The 27,527-nt window shown below is 39.5% G+C and overlaps 1 long non-coding RNA gene across 3 annotated transcripts in view; it reads right to left on the bottom strand.

The window, feature by feature from the left end:
* LOC137767635 (uncharacterized) overlaps window positions 1–27,527 on the bottom strand; it is a 168,145-nt gene that overhangs the window by 19,635 nt on the left and 120,983 nt on the right. Inside the window, exons 3-4 of one of the 3 annotated variants that reach the window (XR_011074553.1) lie at window positions 17,228–17,360; window positions 1,635–2,528 (exon numbers count right to left, since the gene is read on the bottom strand). The exons of 1 other annotated variant lie outside the window; for it this stretch is intronic. This is a non-coding gene — a long non-coding RNA (uncharacterized lncRNA). Of the gene's footprint in view, window positions 1–1,634; window positions 2,529–16,895; window positions 17,361–27,527 lie in introns of those variants that run through there. One more of the 3 variants, XR_011074551.1, reaches the window with a different exon arrangement.

Raw genomic sequence — 27,527 nt, 5'->3', positions numbered from 1 at the left:
ACAGAATTACTTTTTTTCAGAAGTAATCAAGGTTAATGTCTTATTTGCAAGGTGTTTGGGCAATAATAGCTATTTAGGCAGGGTTTGTCTGAGAGGAACAGAACCAACAGGAGATGGATCTATCTATCTGTCTGTCTTATCTACCTACCTACCTACCTACCTACCTACCTATCTGTCTATAGAGAGACAGAGAAACAGAGATTTTAAGGAACTGACTTATACAATTTAGGGGCCTAGAAAGTCTAAAATCCATAGGGCAGACCAGCAGGCAAGAAACTCAAAGAAGAGTCGATGTTGCGGCCTCGAGCCCAAAATCTGCAATGCAGGCCAGCAGGTGGCAAACTTGGGCAGTGTTTCTATGCTGCAGTCTTGAGGAAGAATTGCTTTTTCCTCGAGAATCCTCCATCTTTGCTCTTAAGACCTTCAACTAGTTAGATGAGGCCCACCCAGATTATGGAGGATAATCTGCTTTACTCAAAGTCTACTGATTGTAAATGTTAATCACATCTAAAAACTATTTTCATAACAACCAAATAACTGGGCACCACAGCCTAACCAGGTTTACACATCACAATAGCTTTAGAGACTACCCTTAATTTTGTACATTTCAGTTTCTCATAGTGTCTAGGAAGAATAAGATGATGTATTAAGTATTAAGTGGAATGTTAAATAGCGTATGTATTTCTGAGATTTTGGAGTCTGATGTGCATGTGTGTGTCTGTGTGTCAAAGTTTGTGCCATATGCTCAAAATTATTAGTGTGTATTTCTAATTTATACTTTCAAAACAAGTATATGCTACCACAGAATTTCTCCTGCAACTTTCCAAAGGAATATAATCTATACATCTCAAACATACCGTTGAATGTATCTCCAATAACAACATTTAGTAAAACCTCACTGCAGATTGTGAATCATATGGCTAATATCTTTGAGGGGGAAAGTGTCCAAACATAAAAGAAATAAACGGTCCATTAGGATACATGACTTCAGTAAATCTAGACATTGATCTTTTGTCCTTTAACATTAGCAAGATAAAAAAAATAGATATATGAGAGAGTTCATTCACGCCATTTGCATCACTTTTTCAAAAGTGCTTATAAACTTAAATGCTTTGTTTTGTTTATTTTTTTGTTTTTACTTATATTTATGTTTGCAGAGTTAGTTGAGTGATTGGTTGGTTGGTTTTTGGATTCAAATTAAATACTTTATCAGGCTTAGAAAAAAAGAACCTATGAATATAAATAGGAATTTAGAGAATTATTTTGAAGAAAATGATCATAGATTTTTTAAGTTGGTTTTATTGAAAGTACCATATCTTAATAAGTATAAACAATTTCACTAGCTTCTATAAAATAATGAATTTTTATCTCTCCAATATCTGCCTTTTTGCTGAAATTGGATAAACAGTATATAAAGGAAAACCATCAAGAGTACCATAACACATATATTTAAGTAAGCCAGAGTATCTAATTTGCAATTTATGTAATGGAAATAAGTAGTTTAACAAAAATGGCACCAAAAGATGAGAGTAATGGGCTTAAATCATTCAAATGATTAATAAAACTAATCATATTAGCAATTTAAATATCTATTTAAACTTTGGTATATATATTCAAATCTCTTTTATAGATATTCAGATTTACATCCATTCCTTTTGTAGTCAAAGCCAACAAATAAAAGCAGCCTTTCTCTGCTAGGCTTGTAAAATACATTCACAGAAGTTTTTAGCATTAACCTTAAGGATTATTTTATTCCCTTCACATTTTGACAGCCTTTCTCTCTCTCTCCCTTTTTTTAAGAAATCTGTTTTCTATAGCTGCTATGAAAAATTACCGCAAACTCAGTGGCCTAAAACAACACAAATTTATTATCTTATGGTTCTGTAGGTAAGAAATCTGAGTTAGGTCTCACTAGGCTAAAATCAAGGTGTCGACAGGCCTCCAATCCTTCAGGCTGCTCTAGGGGAGAATCTGTTTCCTTGCGTTTTTCAGCTTTTATAGGCTAGCCACATTCCTTGGCTCAAGGCCCCATTCCTCCATCTCTCTTCAACAGCATCAGCCAATACCTTCTCACATGGCCATCTATCTGGGTCTCTCTCCAGTGCCTCCTTCTTGCACTTACAAAGATGCATGTGATTAGATTGTTCCCACCTGGAGAATCAGGATAATCTCCCCCATCTCAGCGTCAACTGATGAGCAACCTTAATTCCATGTGTAACCATAATTCTTGCTTATCACACGACGTCACATATCAACAAGTTCCAGGCTTTAGGACATGGACATCTTGCAGGGGCCATTATTCTGCCCTGTAAGTTAGTAATTCTTGCAGCTAGGTGATGGGCACACAGGATACTAATTTATCAACTTTTATAAGTTTTAACTTTTCCAAAATACAAAGGTAAAACAAATAAACTTAGGATCCTGTATCACCCAAGGAATTGTGTCCAGAAGAGAATTCTAAATTCAGTTACAACCTCATCAGTATTCAGCCTCTTAGGAAATTTCCATATTTATTTCCAGTGAGCTATCTGAAAAAAGATAAAATAATGCAACAATTTTAAAACTTAGAAGTATAAAAACATAGGCGTACATTTTGCCTCTAGCAAACAGCTCTTCCTCAGATTTCATGCTAAAACAACAACAACAACAACAAATCTTAAATAATTTTTTAAAATACTCATTAAAGATTCTTAGAACTTTCAGGTTCGGAGAGCTCTTTCATACCGTCTGGTCCAAGAAATATCTGACACATGACTTGCATGTCAAATGATCACCCACACTTTTACTGAACATCTCCAGAGGTAGAGGTGGGTCACAACCTCCAAAGTAGTCTACTGGACAACTATGATTACTAAGATTTTGTCCCACCCATATGACTTTGGAGAAAAAGTATACTACTACTTCTATATAACATTCTACAAATATTTGAAAGTAGCTCATATATCACCCTGAGGCTAAATACCTTTAGTTCCTCTAGACATTAGTGGCAACCTGAAATTGGTAAAGAATGAAGACTATGTCCCTATGGAACTTTATACTGGAGGAAAATTTGTCAATTTAAATGAAAGTCCTCCAACAGCTCATTTTATCTGATAAATTGAATCACAATACATTGGGAAAATCTAGAGAATATTTTACTCATAGCTATACTCCAAAAGCCAGTCCCACAGACTTCCTGGGATTTTTAACCTTCCATAGAAAGGACATTTCAACTGCGTGGTTAAGTAACCATTTTTGTCCTCAGTGAGTCCTGGACATAGCTGTCCTGCACACCTGTGAGCCGTGAGCACAGATGAGGGAACCACGGAGGCCAGAGGAGCTCAAAGTGTGGTATGATTGATCTGAAGGGCTTTCAACCTTCACTGAAGATCTTTCATTAATAAGGACCAGTTGGATTTCTGCTTCTGTAACTTGAGAGAGAAGTTGATCTCTTTTCACCAATTAGCAGATTTGAAAACCAATTTTACCTGAAAAGTAAAATTCAACAGAAAATGCACATTCTACGTTTCACTTTTCTAGTACCTAACTTGACAAGATTTGCTGGGAAGCTTATAATGACAAAAACCAAACAAGAGGCCATGGCCTCGTAAAATTTAAAGCTTTTAAAGCTTATTTAACACAATTTTCTTACCTCAGGAAAACCTTAGTTCTAATAAAACCTGTAACAGGACCAGAGCCATGCCATTAGATTTCATTAGACAATATGGATAAATTCTAGACAGGGTTACAGGTATGAAATGAGTGGGGAAACAATTTACAGAGGCTCAACTGATAGGCAGGAGGCTCCGTTCTCACCACCTTAGAAGACAGTTAACTGCCTCAACTCTTGTCAATCAGGGCCTCATCCTGTACAGCCAATTGAAAACATGAACCAATAAAAGCCCTGGTTAAGACATTTTGCCCTGAAAGCTATTCAGTGATTTTTCAGAACTGAGATCTTTTCCTCTTCAATAGCTTGTTTTACATGTTTATTGACGCTGGGCATAGTGTTGATAGCTCCTGGTGCGACTCTATCGTCCTTTCTATTTTCAGAAAGGATCCCCTCTGTTCCCCCAAATCATACACCTATTAGACTGCTGGACTGTTCACCCAAATTATGCACAACCCATGTGCCTGACCAATTATTGGTCGTAGTTACGCAGGCCTTTAAACTTAGCTATTGTGCTACAAACAGCCACCACACTATCCTGCCATTTACCACTTCATGCGATATCTACCAGAAGCACTTTCAGATTACGTGCAGCTTTTATTAACTTTTGCCTCTGTGGACAGGCATTAGTTATGGGTCAAGAAATAATGAGCTCAACATATACCCCTCTCCTCACCCTATCCCCATATTTACACAGAAATAGATTACTGACCCAAGAGTTAGTGTTACGTGGGATGATCTTTTAACACAGCACTTTATTTTTTCATAGTTTGTGTTACCCTCTTCTTTTGAACTTGTTTCTAAACAATCTTAGAAGCATGTCTGGATATACTCAATTAAAACTACCTTATAACAGAAACTATTTGGCTAATGCAATTTAAGTCTTGCAAACTCAGAATAGCCTGAACAGGCAACCGCCCCTGATAGCTAATCACTGCCAAAAGGAAAGGTTACGTGTCAAACATTCTAAAACCAAAGTTAGTGTATCTGTTAGGTGGTGTTTAAAAATAACAAGCCAACCAGTAAGTTATTTATTTGGATTGGTATAAATGTCACAAATAAGTCATCTTGGCAAATATTCAGGCAGTAGAATTATTAAAGACAGGCATTACATGAGTACTTTATTAAGATTGTGTTTTGGTGAAGGTGGCATCTGGTTATAACTCCTTTAAAAAAAAAAAAACAAAAAACAAAAAACTCTTTTTGAACGAAAATCATACCCACTATGCTACAAGAAATAGGACATTATGGCCTCTATCACCCATCTGTCCATCTGATTAAATGACTCCAAAAATCATTCTTTTGAAATATCCTGGCCTTTCCAGTGGGTACAATTTCAGCTCACTCACTCAGGGGGTAGCTTGGCTTTCTCTCCTAAACTGGTTTTTTAACTTCCACACAGAGATGTAAAATAGCTCTAGTGTCTGCCAAGGTTCACCGATGTCTGCTCAGCTAGCCTTATTCCTAACTCCATTATATCCTCTCCCTCATCTTTTCTCTTCTTTCACTCTCATTTTTACTCACTCAATGTATGATTTCTGTGTGCTGCTTAAAATCCTCCATGTATATATATTTAATAAACGAGTAGATGCACAGACAGAGGAATAGATGGACAAATTTGTTCTGCTTGATCGAATGAACCTGAGCCCTTTTCTGTAATACAGCTTAGTGTTTATTACACACACGCCAGGAGATCTTTCGAACCCCACCTCTTGACATTTTCCACCACATCCTTCACACACCAACACACTGAAGAGTTGCAACTCTGTAAACATACCAGTTCTTCTTTGGGACAGATTTCGTAACCATCTGGGATCTGATATCCTCATCAGAAAAATGGAATAATACTTACCCTTTAGGGCGGTTGTAAAGATGAAAAGCATTCCTTTATGAAAAGCTTATAACACGGTGCCTGGCACATAGTAAGTGCATCGCACATATTAGTTGTTTTTGTGACTGTTGTTGTGATAGCAATGATCGTATTTTTCCCAAAATCCATGGCTTTATACGTATTTTTCTTGTCCCTAAAATACTGCCTTGTCCACCTGGCAAATTCGTATTTATTTTTCTCAGTGAGGCCCTCCTAACCCCTACAGGACAAGTTAAGGTCTTCCTTCTCTGTACTTTAAAACATTTTTATAGACATTTATTTTTGTATTTAATACATTATACTCTAACGACGTCTGATGTCTTCTTTTCCCCACTAGATTGTTAAAGGTGGGGGACATGTCTCCTTAGGGATATCCCTGACACTTAGCACAGAACAGATCATCAATACATGGGAAGAATGGGAGGAAGGAAAGAGAGGAAGGAAGGAGCAAGCAAACAAATGGATCCAGTCTTCTGACAGCTATCCTGTCCTCCATCATTCCTGGATGATCCCCAGCAGTGATGCATGGACCTCATTTGCAAATTCTTTCAGTGTGCTGATAGACAGTTCCCAGGTTTATCACTCAGAGCGTAAATAGCTCCAGCTCTGCAAGGTATTAGTTCATTTGCGGTGACTAATTTGCCTCCTATTTGATGACAATGCCAACTATTGACTAAGGCAAAGTCCCTCAGCTTGTCAACCAAAAAAAAAAATCGCTTACTCAGGAAATGGCTCATACAGGAAAGAAGCAGCTGCTTTCGAAATTGACACAAGTGAGCCAAAATTTGTTTCTTTAGGGAAAAATCTTATCCTGGTGATTAAGTTAGCTCCAATGGTGAGGTTCTGGTGAAGACAAGTGGAAACTGAAGGTTAAGGGCGCACAGAGTAAGTAAGCATATCGATTTTCGTCATCATTTGCTTTCTCTCTGATAATTTTCCCTGTCTAGATTTTCTAAGTTATAGATGCAGGGTTCTTATTGGTCCAGCCTGTTGTATCAGAGAGAGAAAATTCGGTCAGAAAAATGGAATTAATTGTAAACTGGAAACATTTCTCATAAAGAGCAGCCGTTTTTCTCCCTCGATGTGACAAGGATCCTCCTTGCGGACATCCGTTCTGCGCACACCGTTCACCGGCAATGGAACTCGTGAAAGGGAGTAAGCTTTTCCCATTTTATGAAACAATGTATTTCAAGCTCTGAAGATGCTGCAAACGTAGACGTTTTATCCGATAGCCTGGTTAGATGATCCTAACAGTGATAAGGGTTGCCAATATGTTTTTCCTACGGTGAAAGGATGTGTGGTAACTAAAATATAGGTGAGGTTGCTTTTCGCACACAAACGCACACGTGTTCTCTTGCCACCAGTGGAGGGGATGACCAAATGGAGATCACAAGGTCAGCTCTCTTCTTTCACGCCAGGCTCTTCTCCAAGCCAATTTGTTTGTGGGACCCAAGCACAGCCCTGTGGAGTAGGCTCAGTCCTTCTCCCAGGAGCTCCTTGTACCTTCTGCTTTCTGCCCTCTGCAGCCTCTTCTCAAAGCTACCCACCAAGGAGCCGTCTAAGGTGACTCCTACTCTACTCGTGCTCTCTCCATCTTCAGCTAAACACTTGTAGTTTCCATCTGTAGCGTGCCTGATCTCGTTTCCTAACCCTCTTTGGCTCTTTCATAATTATTCTCGCGTCTTTGGACTCTCTCTTATATCTCTCCCCAAATCCTAACCGCAGGCGTGTGATCTCTACCCCTTCCAGCCCATCCTACACACCAGTGCCATAGCACGTTTGCTAAGTCACAATTCAGAGAGAGTGTAAACTTCTGAGCTCTTACCGTAAGCCGTTTGCAGTCTGGCCACGGCAGCCTATTTTTCAGCTACGTCACCCACCGTTTGGACTTTTGATCATCACCCTCCTCACCCAGAACCTGCTCCCTCGACAGTCTTCTCTGCATCAGTAATTGACGTGAACAGCCAGCCAGTTACTCAAGTGAAGAAAATCCAGGAAGTTTCTTCGAGCCCTGCCTTGCACCACCACGTCTAATACATCCCCAGGCTCCTTGACGCTACTTCCAGAGCATATGCCCACTCTGTCCATTTCTGTCCATCTGCGCTGCTGCGCCTCCAAACACCGTCATCAGCTGAGCCCTGGACTACCACCGTAGTTCCTATTTGGTCTCTCTTGCCTCTCTACAATCCAGTGCCCACACAACACCAGAGAGCTTTGTGGAAACGCAAATCAAATCACACCATGGCCCCTACTTCTGCCCTATGTCATCTGGCTCATGTGAACCTCTTTGACCCCAGCCTTTACCACTTTATCTTCTCCTACTGTGCACCAGCCAAACTGGCCTTCCTTATAATCTTCTAACCCACATTTTCACCTGAAAGCCTTAGCACTAGCTGTTCCTTCTGCCTGTGATGTTCTTCTCCCTAAACTTTGCATGGCCACTTATCTTTGCCATGCAGCTCTCAGCCGAAATGTCACTATATTCTTTACCCAATATATATATTCTTTACCCAATATAAAGTAGTTGCTAGGTCACTGTCATCATACCCTGCATGGAATTTATCTGATATTTCTTTGTTTTCTGCTTGTGTGCTTATCTCCACTTGTTCACTGCTGAATTCTCTCACATCTACAACAGTACTTGGCTCTCAGTATGTGCTGAATGAATGAATGAAGCTTCCTTTCCCATCTCTATGCCCTGTCCACAACACTGCACAATATTCCTGATGGAGACTAACAGGACCGACAACCAGAAGTGGACTGAGTTGCTATGGAGACAGTAAGGCTGAGGAAGAGGAAGAGGAAAAACCTGACTAGAGGGGAGCATCTTTCTTGAATGATAGTTATGAGATGTGATCAACTAGGATCAACATCAGATTGAGGAAGTTGGGATCAAACATGATGTTACAGAGGATCCTTCCTAAATGTGGGGAAACAAAAACTGAATTCCATGAGGTCAGTGATGTTTGTTTTGGTCAATATTATAAACACAATACCTCAAACGGTACCTAACACACACTGGGGGCTCAACAAATAGTTGAAGGTGTTAAGTAGGTAAACAAACATGATACAATCTTTAGGGTTCTTATTTAGAAATGGTTTATAAGACCCAAAAGAGATAAGAAGACTGTAGAATAAAATTTCTCAAAATCTGGGCAATGGATTATATTTAAGTGATTTGTTAAAATCCAGTTTCCTGTGCCTTTCCTGAGACTTGCTGAGTGTCATCTAAGACTGGGATCAAGAATCTGAATGTCATGAGTTTCCTGTGTGTTTTTTAATATGCACACTGAAGTTTGAGAATGACTGCCCTGGGAGAGGTAAGATGATGAAAGACCCGAAGTAGGATCTATATTTGAGGAAATTAGTGAAAGACAAGCTGCCAGAGTTTTGCGAAGTAGGGGAAAGAGTCAAAATAACTGTTTGCAACCTGGCAGACAGAGAGAATTACACTGTCGTTGGTAAAATACAGGAGACTTGTGCATCATTTTAAAAACATGTAAGGTAACAGATTTTCACCTTTTGGAAGGCAATATACAGGCATATATGTAAAGGTGAAATGTGAGCCTAAATTAAGAATATTACGGGTTCCCAAAACCATGGGAGGAATTGTACTACAGTAAGTAGCAAAGGTATTGCCACTGCATTCCATAGTGTGAGAGCGCTAAAGACAAGCAAGTCTCATTTCTTACTGTCAAAACCTTTGTGAAAGTCATGTAACTCCTGTTTATTTCATAGCGAAAGCACTGCATATGTCTCAGTAAATAGTTCTTTGTGCAACAGATCCTTGAAATTGGCTTCCTGCCAGCCGTAACACTGGAGAACTGCTGGAACACAAGAAAGGATCTAATTAGAGGAAAGATCTGAGTGCAAATGTCTCTGGTAGACAGTAACATTATAGAAAGTTGTTCTGTTTTCCATAGTTCAGATTTTATTCATAATTCGTAGGCTCCAGAATCTAGAATCCATACTTAGTATCAGATTTTTTTGATATAAAGATGGGCTGAGGCCAGTGAAAGTGACTCATGAGATAAATCTTAAAACTTGGAACTACTTTTGTCACGTTAGCCTCTGTAGTTTTTTTTTTTTTAATAAATTTATTTATTTATTTTATTTTTGGCTGCACTGGGCCTTCATTGATGCATGCAGGCTTTGTCTAGTTGCAGCAAGTGGGGGCTACTCTTCGTTGCGGTGCGCGGGCTTCTCATTGCAGTGGCTTCTCTTGTTGCGGAGCACGGGCTCTAGGCGTGCGGGCTTCAGTAGTTGTGGTGCGTGGGCTTAGTTGCTCCGCAGCATGTGGGATCTTCCCGGACCAGGGATCGAACCCGTGTCCCCTGCATTGGCAGGGAGCTTCTTAACCACTGCGCCCCAGGGAAGCCGCAGCCTCTGTACTTTTGTGTTAAGAGTAACCTGACGTTTAGAATACCCAGTGAGTTGAATACCCAAAAGTAAGTTAGTCTTTCCCACCATCATGGACAGATGCTTAATATATACTTGCAGAATGATCATCATAAAACCACAACTTCCTCTTGTCAGGTTCTAGTCAATTACTATCATATGAAAGAAGTAAAAGAAGGGAGGTCAGCTGATAGAAGCAGTATTATACTGCTTCTATACTCAGGAGACTGCTTGCTTCACTGCAGCCATTGTAGAGACTGATTTTTTGAGTCTGTTGCAAAAGTAGAGGCAATATATTAAGAGATTCTATGTGAATTGTTCTGCAGATAAGACCTTTCTGTTTTTTTTTTTTTTTTTCTCTAACTTGAATAAGAAGTAATGTTGACCCCAATTTTTTAAACAACAGCAGAGGAAAAAAATGAAACTACCGCTTGAAAATTTATGCCACAAAATTTGGGTCACACATTAGCGAGGTGTGGGATACTATAACTAATCACTTCATTGTTCCTGTTAAGGGAGCTCTGAGTGTGTCTTGGCAAAAAAAAAAAAAAAAATGCCAAAAGCTAAGTAAGGCAGCATACCTGAGAGTAACAATTCCCGCCACCCCCCTAGAAATGTCTGGTGAAGAGAACATATTTAAACATAAAAGAGGAGCAGAATTTCCTCCATGGGGAGTTCTATGCTTCATAGATGACCATTCCTAGGGCAACTTTCATACAGGAATTCTAGATCAAGAAACTAACCTGATGAGGGAAATAGTTTAAACTCTTTAAAGTGTGCTAAAAATTACTACTGATCAATACCAATTCAAATATTGAAAGAAGGATCTTGGGGTTATTTATGCATTCTGTCAATAAATATTTGTGTACAACTTTATCTCTGCATGATATAATTATGTTTCAATATCAACTATCAGTCTTACTCAGCTTGATCCTGCAATAAGAAGAAAGGAAAATGATTCCTTGAAGATCCTTAGATCTAAACTACTAATTGTCTCAGACCTAAACAACCAGTTAGCATACAGTCCGTGGCCTCTTTTGTTTGGTCCCCTCAGTACCCAAGCTACCTAGAGGATGTCCAGTGCAGAAGCAGAGGAGGAGGAAAGAAGCGATCCTTATCCAGAGGCTTAGAGCATTGGACATAAAGTCAAATAGCTTTTCTGTGTCTTTGGCTTGTTGTGAAATGGCTCACTTTAAAAATATGAAGGGACTTCCCTGGTGGCATAGTAGTTAAGAATCTGCCTGCCAATGCAGGGGACACAGGTTCGAGCCCTGGTCCGGGAAGATCCCACATGCCGTGGAGCAGCTAAGCCCGTGCACCACAACTACTGAGCCTGTGCTCTAGAGCCCATGAGCCACAACTACTGAGCCCGTGTGCCACAACTACTGAAGCCTGTGTGCCTAGAGCCCATGCTCCACCACAAGAGAAGCCACCACAATGAGAAGCCCGTGCACCGCAATGAAGATCCAATGCAGCCAAAAATAAATAAATAAATAAAATAAGTTTATTTAAAAAAAAAAACAACAATATGAAGATCCTCTCCCTTCATCTTAATACTGCAATACTTCTATTATTTTTATCACCTTCTCCCACATGGATAAAGACCAGTCATACACTAGAAGGAAGAAGTGGTTTTTTTTTTTTTTTCTGAAGAGAGAGATGTTTTCTATGTGTCAAGGACAACTGAACTCAGAAGGCATAAATTAGATTTATTTAGAGGCTGAATTTATATAAGACTAAATTGTGATATTTTATTTCCCTCAAGTTTGGCCTTAAAACCATGCCACTTTGTTCTGAAGGTATATTTTTATTTTTGTAGATATTAGATGTATAGGCCTTTTGTGAATGACAGATAGCATTGTTACATTTAGGTATATTTTAATCATTTAGCAACGTGCTAATAACCAACTGCATTTAGTGAACGAATATTTTTTGAAAACTTCGAAACGCAACTCTTTAAATCTACTGTTGATATTTACATTTTTTCATCAGAGTGATTGTGCTATAATTACCTAGAAATAAATAGCCCCTAACTAATTTTGCCCACGTCTAGTCCTCCTTTCAACAATAGCTAATCAATCAAATATGTTTAGAAAGCAAAAATTAAAAGAAAATTTCATTCATTATGCTCAACAACTATAAAACGCTTTTTAAATTTTTTTGTCAGAAGATTATAATTTTTTTTTGTAGGGCATTAAAAAGGCATAGAACCAGAGACATAAATATAAGAGAAATAAGTCACTTTCAACAATTTAGTCTAAAAACAATTAACTCTGGGTCATTTCTCAAAGTCAGTCTTCTAGGTCAGGAAAATGGAAAGTAATTTAGAGAAGCATAATACCTTTTACTAAATATTTCAAATCCAGGACGTCCATCTATGTTGTAAGTAGATAGAGAAAGAATTATTTAACAGCAGTTCACACACTTCCCAGCTATGAACAACCAACTTGCAAACATCAACTCATGAGTAAAGGGATGTACACTTTCCTCTCCTCACTGCAACAAAGCTAAATTGGTGCTGGTTAAGGGAACTTCCTAGTTTGCATCTCTTCTCTATCCCTTCCATTCTTTATCACCAAGAAGATTGTGCACAAACCACACACAGCAAGTTAGCAGGCTTCTCCGAGATGGAGAGGGACTCAGAACCCTTCCATTTATTGAGACTCCCGGTATGTTAAAATTTTTAAATGTGTTAAAACGAGGTTACAAAATTTGTAGCCAAATTTGTATTTTAAATGTTCAATCCTGAAAATGAGTCTCAATGACAGTGTGGATAACCTCATTAGGAGACAATATCAAGTATCTGAATTTGAGGCCCTCAGGAGGATGAGAACAGACCAAACGGCTCTCCAAACTCTATTATTAGCCCTGCTATTTACTACCAGCTTCATTCTCTTGCAGTTTTCTATCAGGTTTCCCTGCCACCAGGATTTCATACCTCTATCCAATCTATCCTCCATAATGCTGCCAGAGTGATCTTTCTAAAATGTCCATTTGAGGACTTCCCTGGTGCCACAGTGGTTAACAATCCACCTGCCAATTCAGGGGACATGGGTCCGGGAAGATCTCACATGCCATGGAGCAACTAAGCCCATGAGCCACAACTACTGAGCCCACGTGCTGCAACTACTGAAGCCCACGCGACCTAGGGCCCATGCTCTGCAACAAGAGGAGCCACCGCAATGCACCATGCACCACAACGAAGGACAGCCCCCACTCGCCACAACTAGAGAAAGCCCGCGTGCAGCAACGAAGACCCAGCACAGCCAAAAAAATAATAATAAATTTAAAAAAAATTTTTTAATTAAAAAAAAATATATAAAATGCCCATTTGATGATGTTATTCCCCTGTTTAAATCCCTCCTCAGATTTCCAGCCATCTGTAGGATAAGGCAGGCTGCTTCACATGGGGACCACAGTCCCACCTGGCTCACCCCTCCATTTCTGTCTCCTGGCACATTCCTTCTCTCCTCTCAGCCTCTGTACTCAGCGCACTTTCATTTGCTCACAGTGTTCCCACCTTCTTTTTTTTTTTTTTTTGGCTCCACATAGCCTAGTTACTTTTCTCACAGTGTTTATCACAACTGTTGCACTTAGTTGCTTATGAGTTTGACTCACCTTACTACGCCTGAAGTTTCTTGAGGGCAGGGACTGTGTTTCATGCATTTTTTTTTTATCCTCAGTACCTGAGCACAGAGGGTACTACATTAATTCATATTACCGTATTTTCATCTCTGTTGTTGCTGTTCCATTTACTTGATTTTTCTTCACGTTTCTTTTCCTCTTTTCACCATTCTATTTTTGAATTTTAAAAGGCACTTTCATCTTAACTGGTAAGAGTTAAAATAGTGTTATTCAAAGACTTTTATCATGGATAAGCAGAATTATGTTTTGAAGGGGAATTCTACATAGTTTTTAAAAAGCCGTCAGCTTCTAAATTCCTCGAGAATACAAGCCTCTCCATGACAGTTTCCATACATCTCTTCTTCTCGTACTTAAATCTGCTTCTCTTCAAGCACTGAGGGACAAGAAAATTTTAAGGTCTTATTCAATGTTATTATTTCTATCTTGGTTTTATTGCTGCAGTTTTTTTTTTTTTTTCCTGCTACTTGTTCATTTCATATGTATAATGTTTCTGCTACATTGTAGATTAAGTGACTTTCATGGCAGGAGCTGGCCTGCCAACCCCTGTACCATCCATAATAGCTTTTTCTGTGGAGAAATATATTTTAAGTTGCAAACAATATGCCTCAAAATTCTTTTGGAATTCAGCATATTTGTAGGTTGTGGATTCTCCACTAAGATTCTCCAGTGAGATCAGAAGACTTGATACGTATTAATTTGTTATTCATTCAGCAAGTATTCATTGATTGACAGCATTTGTCAGGATGAACTTCAGGCCCTGAGGATAGGGACTGAGATGAATTAGGTCTCTGCTTTCAAGGGGTTTGCAATCCACACATATATTTTCCTAAAAGTCAGCCTGCCTCTCCAGTATTTATTGCCCCTCACGCAAACACATAAATTCTATTTATGATCATAATGACATAGAAAATAACTATTATGAAAATTATAACAACTTTCATCCTTCTGAGAAACACTTCATCGATGTAAGAAATATCTCGTCATGTTTGTTTCCTTAAATAACTCATTTGAGACCATAATCATCCAAGAATGGGTTTTTTGTTTTATTTTTGTATGTTTGTTTTTCTGGCTGTGCTGCGCAGCATGTGGGATCTTAGTTTCCCCGACCAGGGACTGAGCCGTGTCCTCTTCAGTGGAAGCACGGAGTCTTAACCACTGGACCTCCAGGGAAGTCCCAAATGTTTTCCTTTTTAATGAGCTTCCCTCCATCTCAAAGAGACTTGTGGTATTTTGTTATTTCATAATATCTACATTGATCCTTGAGTGGAAGGATTCCTCAAACTGTATACTTATTTTTGTAGCCCTCTTTTTCTTTGGTCTAGATGGATGGATCCATCCACTATTTAAGGCTCTCATGTATTGTCTTCTACCAGGAGAAAAAAAGATAATGGGTCTGGAGATGTAAGGTCTTTAACAATGTACAATCCTAAGCATTTAGTATGTGAATTAGTGGTTTTACATGGTTATCCTTTAATCAGATCAGAATTATTCTTGGCAACTAATGGATGTTATCTGTAAAATGAAATTTGTTCATTAATGATAGAAAGGTTCCTAAGGATCTTTTAACACGAGATAAATAAAGCAGCAGATCAACAGACGACAGGTACATTTCATAATAATCACTCTGAAAGAGCTATTTCAAGTAATAATTACCTACTCAGGAATGATGGGGAATTTCTAATGGCTGTAAGTATAAGAATCACTTACCATGTGGCAAGAAAAACCTGATATTTCTCCAAGCTTAAAATGGAAACATTCTTTAATGGGAAAATAATGTCTTAATTCACTCCCAAAATTTTTAAAGTAAATTAATAAAATACAATGTTTTCATCTCTACAGTTGTACTCATTATTTTCCTAAGGATAATATATTTTTTTAATTTATCCTCCCAAGAATTAAAAGCTGGCAAGACAGTATATTCATTTTCTGTTTCCATGGAAGGCTTTCTTCTACAAGACATAGCTTACCTTTCCTGATAAAGTATTTAACCTTTTCAGCTCTCGGTGGTCTTTTTCCCTAAATCTCCAGTTTAAATCAGTTTATATTTTGTGGCTTGTCTAATTGTGGAGACCTCCTTCTCTGAAAAGGTCATACTACCCAGAAAAAAAACAAAGAATACAGTTTTTTTGGTGCCAGTCTGAGAGGAACAAAGAGGTCAGCTCCTACTATTTAGAGTTGAGTAAAGATTAGGAAATTGGCACCATCTTTCTGGCCAGTCTATTCATTTGTTGCCTACTCTTTCAACTAGTATTTACCGAATATCTATTCTAGACAGGTACTACTAGCACAGGGAACTGAAGGGAAGCCAGGAATGTCAACACACAACAAAAATCACTGTACAATACAGGACAAAACACCAGAAGTTCATGTGTGGCACTCCGGCTTAGGAAAAGAGCACTAAACCTTCACAACACTGTTACAATTATAATTAAACAGTTTTTGTCCACTTAGTAGATTCTACTCTTCCTAAGATTTCATGGCTTATCTTTCTTACCAGGGAACTTCTTAATTATAAGAACCTGTCAAAAGACAGAACTGATTTCGGAAACTCCTTGGAAAGCTTCTAAAAATAACCCCTCATATGGTTTTTAGAGCATCTATAGACCAACTTTCCACTGTTACCCTATCATCATTTTTACTGAAAAAAATGCATAGATCCTCAGCAATCATAGACTGAATGTTAATGATTTTTACTGTTCTCAGACAACCTCTGCTATAAGAAATCCACTGCATTTCAAGCATGTACATATGCTTTAAGGCATCTACTGAATGAATCTAGCAACACCCCCTAGAATCTTATACAACTAACTCAACCAGACTTGTTTGAGACCAGGTTTCTCAGTATGGGTGCCATGGAACCTGAAAGATACTAATCATAAGAAGAGTTAATCTGCCTCATGGGTCGATCAGAAACCTGACCTCGGAGTCTTGCCCTTTGTGTTGTACTTCCTCCTTCTGTACTACCTCTAGCCCTTGAATTTCTGGTCAGGAAGACCTTCTAACCTGCTCTTAGTGATGCGTCTCCTCCTTGCCTGTCCTGCAATAGACTGAGCTTTGGTATTTTTCAGCTCTGATTATCTTTATATGTTGATTTTGACATGTCAAAGACCTATAATGTGTATTTTTCTAATTTAAAAATTATATAATGTTTACTACACAGGAGACATTGTTCTTAGGACTTTGCAAATATGAACCCATTTTAGTAATGATTTGTAGTTTTTTTGAAGCAAGGACTGGAATCACAGATACTTTTTTTTTTTTTTTTTAATAAATTTATTTATTTTATTTATTTATTTTTGGCTGTGTTGGGTCTTCGTTGCTGGGCGCGGGCTTTCTCTAGTTGTGGCGAGCGGGGGCTACTCTCCATTGCGGTGCACGGGCTTCTCATTGCAGTGGCTTCTCTTGTTGCAGAGCACAGGCTCTAGGCACATGGGCTTCAGTAGTTGTGGCACGCGGGCTCAGCAGTTGTGGCTCGCGGGCTCTAGAGCGCAGGCTCAGTAGTTGTGGTGCACAGGCTTAGTTGCTCTGCGGCATGTGGGATCTTCCCGGACCAGGGCTCGAACCCATGTCTCCCGCATTGGCAGGCAGATTCTTAACCACTGCGCCACCAAGGAAGCCCCACAGATACTTTTAAGATGCATCACTTAACCAGTGAGTGGACCTACCTGATTGTCCAGTATTCATCTCACCATCTAGCACCTCATTACTGTTCAGCTTTGTTTTTTACTTGTTTTCAGCAGTAACTGTCATGAAGGTTTATGAAGAAAATGACTCAAAAAAGAAGACCAACTGCTGAGGCTGTTGACAGAAATAAAAAGGAAGCAAAGTAATTTGGGGAAATAATGTTTCTGGATCAGATGTGTTAACATGAAAGAATTCACAAAACCTTCTACAAAGAACAAAAGAAAACTATTTTAGGGAGAAACCATTTCATCTCCCAACCAATGCAACAGTTGCACACCATAGGGAAGAAAGGTCAATGAAAGTTGAATTTGTTTCCTCGGTGTTAGGTGGCTATGTACCAGAAAGAACTATCAATGCAAAAGTAACTAGGGAGAAAGCCAGAAGTCAGAATAAAGTCAGAACAAACATTCCCATAATATATAAAATTGGGGATTCACAAAGGTCCCCAAATATCTTTGTAAATGTCAGGGGTCTACCACACTGTATAAGATGCTTGAATATGACATAATTTTTGTTATTCAGTGTGACTTTTTTAATTTTTATTTTATATTGGAGTATAGTTGACCAACAATGTTGTGTTAGTTTCAGGTGTACGGCAAAGTGATTCAGTTATACATGTACGTGTATTCTTTTTCAAATTCTTTTCCCATTTAGGTTATTACAGAATATTGAGCAGAGTTCCCTGTGCTATATAGTAGGTCCTTGTTAGTTATCTATTTTAAATATAGCAGTGGGTATAGTCCCAATTTATCCCTCCCCCACACCCTTCCCCTTTGGCAACCATAAGTTTGTTTTCCAAGTCTGTGAGTCCGTTTCTGTTTTGTAAATAAGTTCATTTGTATCATTATTTTTATATTCTGCATATTAGTGATATCGTATGATATTTGTCTTTCTCTGTCTTACTTCACTTAGTATGATAATCTCCAGGTCCATCCATGTTGCTGCAAATGGCATTATTTCATTCTTGTTAATGGCTGAGTAATATTCCATTGAAGATATACCACATCTTCTTCATCCATTCATCTGCTGATGGACATTTAGGTTGCTTCCATGTCTTGGCTATTGGAAACAGTGCTGCAGTGAACATTGGGGTGCATGTATCCTTCGAACTATGGTTTTCTCCAGATGTATGCCCAGGAGTGGGATTGCTGGATCATGTGGTAGCTCTATTTTTAGTTTTTTAAGGAACCTGCATACTGTTTTCCATAGTGGCTGCACCAATTTACATTCCCACCAACAGTGTAGGAGGGTTCCCTTTTCTCCACATCCTCTCCAGCATTTATTGTTTTTTTTTTTTTTTTAACCATCTTTATTGAAGTATAATTGCTTTACAGTGGTGTGTTAGTTTCTGCTTTATAGCAAAGTGAATCAGTTATACATATACATATGTTCCCATATCTCTTCCCTCTTGCATCTCCCTCCCTCCCACCCTCCCCATCCCACCCCTCTAGGTGGTCACAAAGCACAGAGCTGATCTCCCTGTGCTATGCGGCTGCTTCCCACTAGCTATCTATTTTACATTTGGTAGTGTATATATGTCCATGACACTCTCTCACCCTGTCACATCTCACCCCTCCCCCTCCCCATATCCTCAAGTCCATTCTCTAGTAGGTCTGTGTCTTTATTCCCGTCTTGCCACTAGGTTCTTCGTGGCCTTTTTTTTTTTTTTTTTTTCCTTAGATTCCATATATATGTGTTAGCATACTGTATTTGTCTTTCTCTTTCTGACTTACTTCACTCTGTATGACAGACTCTAACTCCATCCACCTCATTACAAATACCTCCATTTCATTTCTTTTTATGGCTGAGTAATATTCCATTGTATATATGTGCCACATCTTCTTTATCCATTCATCCGATGATGGACACTTAGGTTGCTTCCATGTCCTGGCTATTGTAAATAGAGCTGCAATGAACATTGTGGTACATGACTCTTTTTGAACTATGGTTTTCTCAGGGTATATGCCCAGTAGTGGGATTGCTGGGTCGTATGGTAGTTCTATTTGTAGTTTTTTAAGGAACCTCCATACTGTTCTCCATAGTGGCTGTAGCAATTTACATTCCCACCAACAGTGCAAGAGTGTTCCCTTTCCTCCACACCCTCTCCAGCATTTATTGTTTCTAGATTTTTTGATGATGGCCATTCTGACCGGTGTGAGATGATATCTCATTGTACTTTTGACTTGCATTTCTCTAATGATTAATGATGTTGAGCATTCTTTCATGTGTCTGTTGGCCATCTGTATATCTTCTGTGGAGAAATGTCTATTTAGGTCTTCTGCCCATTTTTGGATTGGGTTGTTCGTTTTTTTGTTATTGAGCTTCATGAGCTGCTTGTAAATCTTGGGAGATTAATCCTTTGTCAGTTGCTTCATGTGCAAATATTTTCTCCCATTCTGAGGGTTGTCTTTTGGTCTTGTTTATGGTTTCCTTTGCTGTGCAAAAGCTTTGAAGTTTCATTAGGTCCCATTTGTTTATTTGTGTTCTTATTTCCATTTCTCTAGGAGCTGGGTCAAAAAGAATCTTGCTGTGATGTATGTCATAGAGTGTCCTGCCTATGTTTTCCTCTAAGAGTTTGATAGTGTCTGCCCTTACACTTAGGTCTTTAATCCATTTTGAGTTTATTTTTGTGCATGGTGTCAGGGAGTGTTCTAATTTCATACTTTTACATGTACCTGTCCAGTTTTCCCAGCACCACTTACTGAAGAGGCTGTCTTTTCTCCACTGTATATGCTTGCCTCCTTTATCAAAGATAAGGTGACCATATGTGCGTGGGTTTATCTCTGGGCTTTCTATCCTGTTCCATCGATCTATATTTCTGTTTTTGTGCCAGTACCAAACAGTCTTGATTACTGTAGCTTTGTAATATAGTCTGGAGTCAGGGAGCCTGATTCCCCCAGCTCCATTTTTCGTTCTCAAGATTGCTTTGGCTATTCGGGGTCTTTTGTGTTTCCATACAAATTGTGAAAATTTTTGTTCTAGTTCTGTGAAAAATGCCAGTGGTAGTTTGATAGGGATTGCATTGAATCTGTAGATTGCTTTGGGTAGTAGAGTCATTTTCACAATGTTGATTCTTCCAATCCAGGAACATGGTATATCTCTCCATCTATTTGTATCATCTTTAATTTCTTTCATCAGTGTCCTATAATTTTCTGCATACAGGTCTTTTGTCTCCTTAGGTAGGTTTATTCCTAGATATTTTATTCTTTTTGTTGCAGTGGTAAACGGGAGTGTTTTCTTAGTTTCACTTTCAGATTTTTCGTCATTAGTGTATAGAAATGCAAGAGATTTCTGTGCATTAATTTTGTATCCTGCTACTTTACCAAATTCATTGATTAGCTCTAGTAGTTTTCTGGTGGCATCTTTAGGATTCTCTATGTATAGTATCATGTCATCTGCAAAGAGTGACAGCTTTACTTCTTCTTTTCCGGTTTGGATTCCTTTTATTTCTTTTTCTTCTCCGATTGCTGTGGCTAACACTTCCAAAACTAGGTTGAATAATAGTGGTGAGAGTGGGCAACCTTGTCTTGTTCCTGATCTTAGTGGAAATGGTTTCAGTTTTTCACCATTGAGGACAATGTTGGCTGTGGGTTTGTCATAGATGGCCTTTATTATGTTGAGGAAAGTTCCCTCTGTGCCTACTTTCTGCAGGGCTTTTATCATAAATGGGTGTTGAATTTTGTCGAAAGCTTTCTCTGCATCTATTGAGATGATCATATGGTTTTTCTCCTTCAAATTGTTAATATGGTGTATCACGTTGATTGATTTGCGTATGTTGGAGAATCCTTGCATTCCTGGGATAAACCCCACTTGATCATGGTGTGTGTACGATCCTTTTAATGTGCTGTTGGATTCTGTTTGCTAGTATTTTGTTGAGGATGTTTGCATCTATGTTCATCAGTGATATTGGCCTGTAGTTTTCTTTCTTTGTGACATCTTTGTCTGGTTTTGGTATCAGGGTGATGGTGGCCTCGTAGAATGAGTTTGGGAGTGTTCCTCCCTCTGCAATATTTTGGAAGAGTTTGAGAAGGATAGGTGTTAGCTCTTCTCTAAATGTTTGATAGAATTCACCTGTGACGCCATCTGGTCCTGGGCTTCTGTTTGTTGGAAGGTTTTTAATCACAGTTTCAATTTCAGTGCTTGTGACTGGTCTGTTCATATTTTCTATTTCTTCCTGGTTCAGTCTCAGCAGGTTGTGCATTTCTAAGAATCTGTCCATTTCTTCCAGGTTGTCCATTTTATTGGCATAGAGTTGCTTGTAGTAATCTCTCATGATCTTTTGTATTTCTGCAGTGTCAGTGGTTACTTCTCCTTTTTCATTTCTAATTCTGTTGATTTGAGTCTTCTCCCTTTTTCTCTTGATGAGTCTGGCTAATGGTTTATCAATTTTGTTTATCTTCTCAAAGAACCAGCTCTTAGTTTCATTGATTTTTGCTATTGTTTCCTTCATTTCCTTTTCATTTGTTTCTGATCTGATCTTTATGATTTCTTTCCTTCTGCTAGCTTTGGGGTTTTTTTGTTCTTCTTTCTCTAATTGCTTCAGGTGCAAGGTTAGGTTGTTTATTCGAGATGTTTCCTGTTTCTTGAGGTAGGCTTGTATTGCTATAAACTTCCCTCTTAGCACTGCTTTTGCTGCGTCCCATAGGTTTTGGGTCGTCGTGTCTCCATTGTCATTTGTTTCGAGGTATTTTTTGATTTCCCCTTTGATTTCTTCAGTGATCACTTCGTTATTAAGTAGTGTATTGTGCAGCCTCCATGTGTTTGTATTTTTTACAGATCTTTTCCTGTAATTGATATCTAGTCTCATAGCGTTGTGGTCGGAAAAGATACTTGATACGATTTCAATTTTCTTAAATTTACCAAGGCTTGATTTGTGACCCAAGATATGATCTATCCTGGAGAATGTTCCATGAGCACCTGAGAAAAATGTGTATTCTGTTGTTTTTGGGTGGAATGTCCTATAAATATCAATTAAGTCCGTCTTGTTTGATGTATCATTTAAAGCTTGTGTTTCCTTATTTATTTTCATTTTGGATGATCTGTCCATTGGTGAAAGTGGGGTGTTAAAGTCCCCTACTATGATTGTGTTGCTGTCGATTTCCCCTTTTATGGCTGTTAGTATTTGCCTTATGTATTGAGGTGCTCCTATGTTGGGTGCATAAATATTTACAATTGTTATACCTTCCTCTTGGATCGATCCCTTGATCATTATATAGTGTCCTTCTCTGTCTCTTGTAATAGTCTTTATTTTAAAGTCTATTTTGTCTGATATGAGAATTGCTACTCCAGCTTTCTTTTGATTCCCATTTGCATGGAATATCTTTTTCCATCCCCTCACTTTCAGTCTGTATGTGTCTCTAGGTCTGAAGTGGGTCTCTTGTAGACAGCATATATACGGGTCTTGTTTTTGTATCCATTCAGCCAGCCTGTGTCTTTTGGTGGGAGCATTTAATCCATTTACATTCAAGGTAATTATCGATATGTATGTTCCTACTCCCATTTTCTTAAATGTTTTGGGTTTGTTATTGTAGGTGTTTTCCTTCTCTTGTGTTTCTTGCCTAGAGAGGTTCCTTTAGCATTTGTTGTAAAGCTGGTGTGGTGGTGCTGAACTCTCTCAGCTTTTGCTTGTCTGTAAAGGTTTTAATTTCTCCATCAAATCTGAATGAGATCCTTGCTGGGTAGAGTAATCGTGGTTGTAGGTTTTTCTCCTTCATCACTTTAAGTATATCCTGCCACTCCCTTCTGGCTTGCAGAGTTTCTGCTGAAAGATCAGCTGTTAACCTTGTGGGGATTCCCTTGTGTGTTATTTGTTGTTTTTCCCTTGCTGCTTTTAATATGTTTTCTTTATATTTAATTTTTGACAGTTTGATTAATATGTGTCTTGGCGTGTTTCTCCTTGGATTTACCCTGTATGGAACTCTCTGTGCTTCCAGGACTTGATTAACTCTTTCCTTTCCCATATTAGGGAAGTTTTCAACTATAATCTCTTCAAATATTTTCTCAGTCCCTTTCTTTTTCTCTTCTTCTTCTGGGACCCCTGTAATTCGAATGTTGGTGCGTTTAATGTTGTCCCAGAGGTCTCTGAGACTGTCCTCAGTTCTTTTCATTCTTTTTTCTTTATCCTGCTCTGCAGTAGTTATTTCCACCATTTTATCTTCCAGGTCACTTATCCGTTCTTCTGCCTCAGTTATTCTGCTATTGATCCCATCTAGAGTATTTTTAATTTCATTTATTGTGTTTTTCATCGTTGCTTGGTTCCTCTTTAGTTCTTCTACGTCCTTGTTAAATGTTTCTTGCATTTTGTCTATTCTATTTCCAAGATTTTGGATCATCCTTACTATCATTATTCTGAATTCTTTTTCAGGTAGGCTACCTATTTCCTCTTCATTTGTTAGGTCTGGTGTGTTTTGACCCTGCTCCTTCACCTGCTGTGTGTTTTTCTGTCGTCTCATTTTGCTTATCTTACTGTGTTTGGGGTCTCCTTTTCACTGGCTGCAGGTTCGTAGTTCCCGTTGTTTTTGGTATCTGTCCCCAGTGGCTAAGGTTGGTTCAGTGGGTTGTGTAGGCTTCCTGGTGGAGGGAACTAGTGCCTGAGTTCTGGTGGATGAGGCTGGATCTTGTCTTTCTGGTGGGCACGTCCACGTCTGGTGGTGTATTTTGGGGTGTCTGTGGCCTTATTATGATTTTAGGCAGCCTCTCTGCTAATGGATGGGGCTGTGTTCCTGTCTTGCTAGTTGTTTGGCATAGGGTGTCCAGCACTGTAGCTTGCTGGTCGTTGAGTGAAGCTGGGTCTTGATGTTGAGATGGAGATCTCTGAGAGATTTTTGCCGTTTGGTATTACGTGGAGCTGGGAGGTCTCTTGTGGACCAGTGTCCTGAAGTTGGCTCTCCCACCTCAGAGGCACGGCCCTGATGCCTGGCTGGAGCACCGAGAGCCTTTCATCCACGTGGCTCAGAGTGAAAGGGAGAAAGAAAGAAAGAAAGAAAGAAAGAAAGAAAGAAAGAAAGAAAGAAAGAAAGAAAGAAAGAAAGAAAGAAAGAAAGAAAGAAAGAGAGAGAGAGAGAGAGAGAGAGAGAGAGAGAGAGAGAGAGAGAGAGAGAGAGAGAGAGAGAAAGAAAGAAAGAAAAAGAAAGAGAAAGAAAGAAAGAAAGAAAGAAAGAAAGAGGATATAATATAGTGAAGTAAAATAAAGCTATTATAAAGCAAAGCTATACAGACAAAATCTCACCCAGAAGCATATACATGTACACTCACAAAAAAAGGAAAAGGGGAAAAATTAATATATCCTGCTCCCAAAGTCCACCTCCTGAATTTGGGATGATTCATTGTCTATTCAGGTATTCAACAGATGCAGGCACATCAAGTTGTTTGTGGAGTTTTAAGCCGCTGCTTCTGAGGCTGCTGGGAGAGATTTCCCTTTCTCTTCTTTGATCGCATGGCTCCCGGGGTTCAGCTTTGGATTTGGACCCGCCTCTGCGTGTAGGTCGCCTGAGGGCGTCTGTTCCCCGCCCAGACAGAACGGGGTTAAAGGAGCAGCTGCTTCGGGCGCTCTGGCTCACTCAGGCCGGGGGGAGGGAGGGGTACAGAGGAGGCGGGGCGAGCCTGCAGCGGCAGAGGCCTGCGTGATGTTGCACCAGCTCGAGGCGCGCCGTGCGTTCTCCCGGGAAAGTTGTCCCCGGACCACGGGACCCTGGCAGTGGTGGGCTGCACCCGCTCCCGGGAGGGGCGGTGTGGAGAGTGACCTGTGCTCGCACACAGGCTTTTTGGTGGTGGCAGCAGCAGCCTTAGCGTCTCACGCCCGTCTCTGGGGCCCGCGTTGATTGCCGCGGCTCGCGCCTGTCTCTGGAGCTCGTTTAGGCGGCGCTCTGAATCCCCTTCTCCTTGCGCGCTGCGAAACAAAGGGGCAAGAAAAAGTCTCTTGCCTCTTCGGCAGCTGCCGACTTTTTCCCGGCTAGCTGTGGTGCACTAACCCCTTCAGGCTGTGTTCATGCCGCCAACCCCAGTCCTCTCTCTGCGATCCGACCGAAGCTGGAGCCTCAGCTCCCAGCCCCGCCCGCCCCGGCGGGTGAGCAGACAAGCCTCTCGGGCTGGTGAGTGCTGCTCGGCGCCGATCCTCTGTGCGGGAATCTCTCCGCTGTGCCCTCCGCACCCCTGTGGCTATGCTCTCCTCCGTGGCTCCGAAGCTTACCCCCTCTGCTACCCGCAGTCTCCGCCCGCGAAGGGGCTTCCTAGTGCGTGGAAACCTTTCCTCCTTCACGGCTCCCTCCCACTGGTGCAGGTCCCATCCCTATTCTTTTGTCTCTGCTATTTCTTTTTTCTTTTGCCCTACCCAAGTATGTGGGGAGTTTCTTGCCTTTTGGGAGGTCTGACGTTTTCTGCCAGCGTTCAGTGGGTGTTCTGTAGGAGTAGTTCCACGTGTAGATGTATTTCTACTGTATCTGTGGGAAGAAAGGTGATCTCCGCGTCTTACTCTTCCGCCATCTTCTCCTAGAGCCCTCGCAGTTATTGTTTGTAGACTTTTTCATGATGGCCATTCTGACTGGTGTGAGGTGATATCTCATTGTAGTTTTGATTTGCATTTCCCTAATAATTAGCAATGCTGAGCATCTTTTCACGTGCCTCTTGGAAGATCTAAATAGACATTTCATACAGAAGATCTGTATGTCTTCTTTGCAGAAATGTCTATTTAGATCTTCTGCCCATTTTTTGGTTGGGTGCTTGTTTCTTTTATGTTGAGCTGCGTGAACTATTTAAATTTTGGAGATTAACCCCTGTTGCTCGCATCATTTGCAAACATTTTCTCCCATTCTGTGGGTTGTCTTTTCATTTTGTTTATGGTTTCCTTTGCTATGCAAAACTTTTAAGTTTAATTAGGTCCCATTTGTTTATTTGCGTTTTTATTTCTATTACTCTAGGAGATGGATCAAAAGAAGATATTGTTGAGATTTATGTCAGAGTGTTCTGCCTATGATTTCCTCTAAGAGTTTATAGTATCCAGTCTTACATTTAGGTCTTTAACCCATTTTGAGTTTATTTTTGTGTGTGGTGTTAGAGAACGTTCTAGTTTCATTCTTTTTCATGTAGCTGTCCAGTTTTCCCAGCACCACTTATTGAAGAGACTGTCTTTCCTCCATTGTATATTCTTGCCTCCACTGTCGTAAGTTAATTGACCATAGGTGCATGGGTTTATTTGTGGACTTTCTATCCTGTTCCATTGATCTATAAATCTGTCTCTGTGCCAGTACCATACTGTTTTGATGACTGTAGCTTTATAGTATAGTCTGAAGTCAGGGAGCCCAATTCCTCCAGCTCCATTTTTCTTTCTCAGGATTGCTTTAGCTATTTGGGGTCTTTTGTGTTTCCATACCAATTTGAAATTTTTTTGTTCTAGTTCTGTGAAAAATGCCATTGGTAATTTGACAGGGGTTGCACTGAATCTGTAGATTGCCTTGGGTTGTATAGTCACTTTGACAGTATTGATTCTTCCAATCCAAGAACATGGTACATCTTTCCATCTGTTTGTGTCATCTTCGATTTCTTTCATCAGCATCTTATAGTTTTCAGAGTACAGGTCTTTTGCCTCCTTAGGTAGGTTTATTCCTAAGTATTTTATTCTTTTTGATGTGATGGCAAATGGGATTGTTTCTTTAATTTCTCTTTCTGATCTTTTGTTGTTAGTGAATATTTTTTCTTATTTTTTATTTTGGTAAAATAAAGTTTACCATTTTACCATTTTAAAATGTACAGTTCAATGGCATTAAGTGCATTCCTGTTGCTGGGCAATCATCACCACTATCCATCTTCAAAGCTTTTTCATCAACCCAAACTGAAATTCTGATTTCATTAAACAATAATTCCCCATTCCTCCCTCCCTCCAGCTCCCTGGTAACCACGACTCTACCTTCTGTCTCTCTGAATTTAACCATTCTAGGTACCTCTTATAAGTGAAATTATACAATTTCTCTCCTTTTGTGTGTGGCTTATTTCACTTAGCATAATGTCTTCAAGTTTCATCCATACTGTAGCATGTATCAGAATTTCTTTCCTTTTAAAGGCTAAATAGTATTTCATTGTATGTATATACCACATTCTATTTATTCATTCATCCGCTGATGAATATTTGAGTTGTCTTCACCTTTGGTTATTATGCATAATGCTGCAATGAACATTGGTGTACAAATAGCTGTTTGAGTCTCTGCTGTCCATTCTTTAGTGTGTATATCCAGAAGTGGAATTGCTGGATCAATGGTAATTGTATAATTTTTTGAGGAACCTCCATGC

Source organism: Eschrichtius robustus, chromosome 1, assembly GCF_028021215.1.
Source record: "Eschrichtius robustus isolate mEscRob2 chromosome 1, mEscRob2.pri, whole genome shotgun sequence".
NCBI lineage: Eukaryota > Metazoa > Chordata > Mammalia > Artiodactyla > Eschrichtiidae > Eschrichtius > Eschrichtius robustus.
Note: the sequence above shows the minus strand (reverse complement) of the source record. Positions and strands in the feature narration are given on the sequence as shown.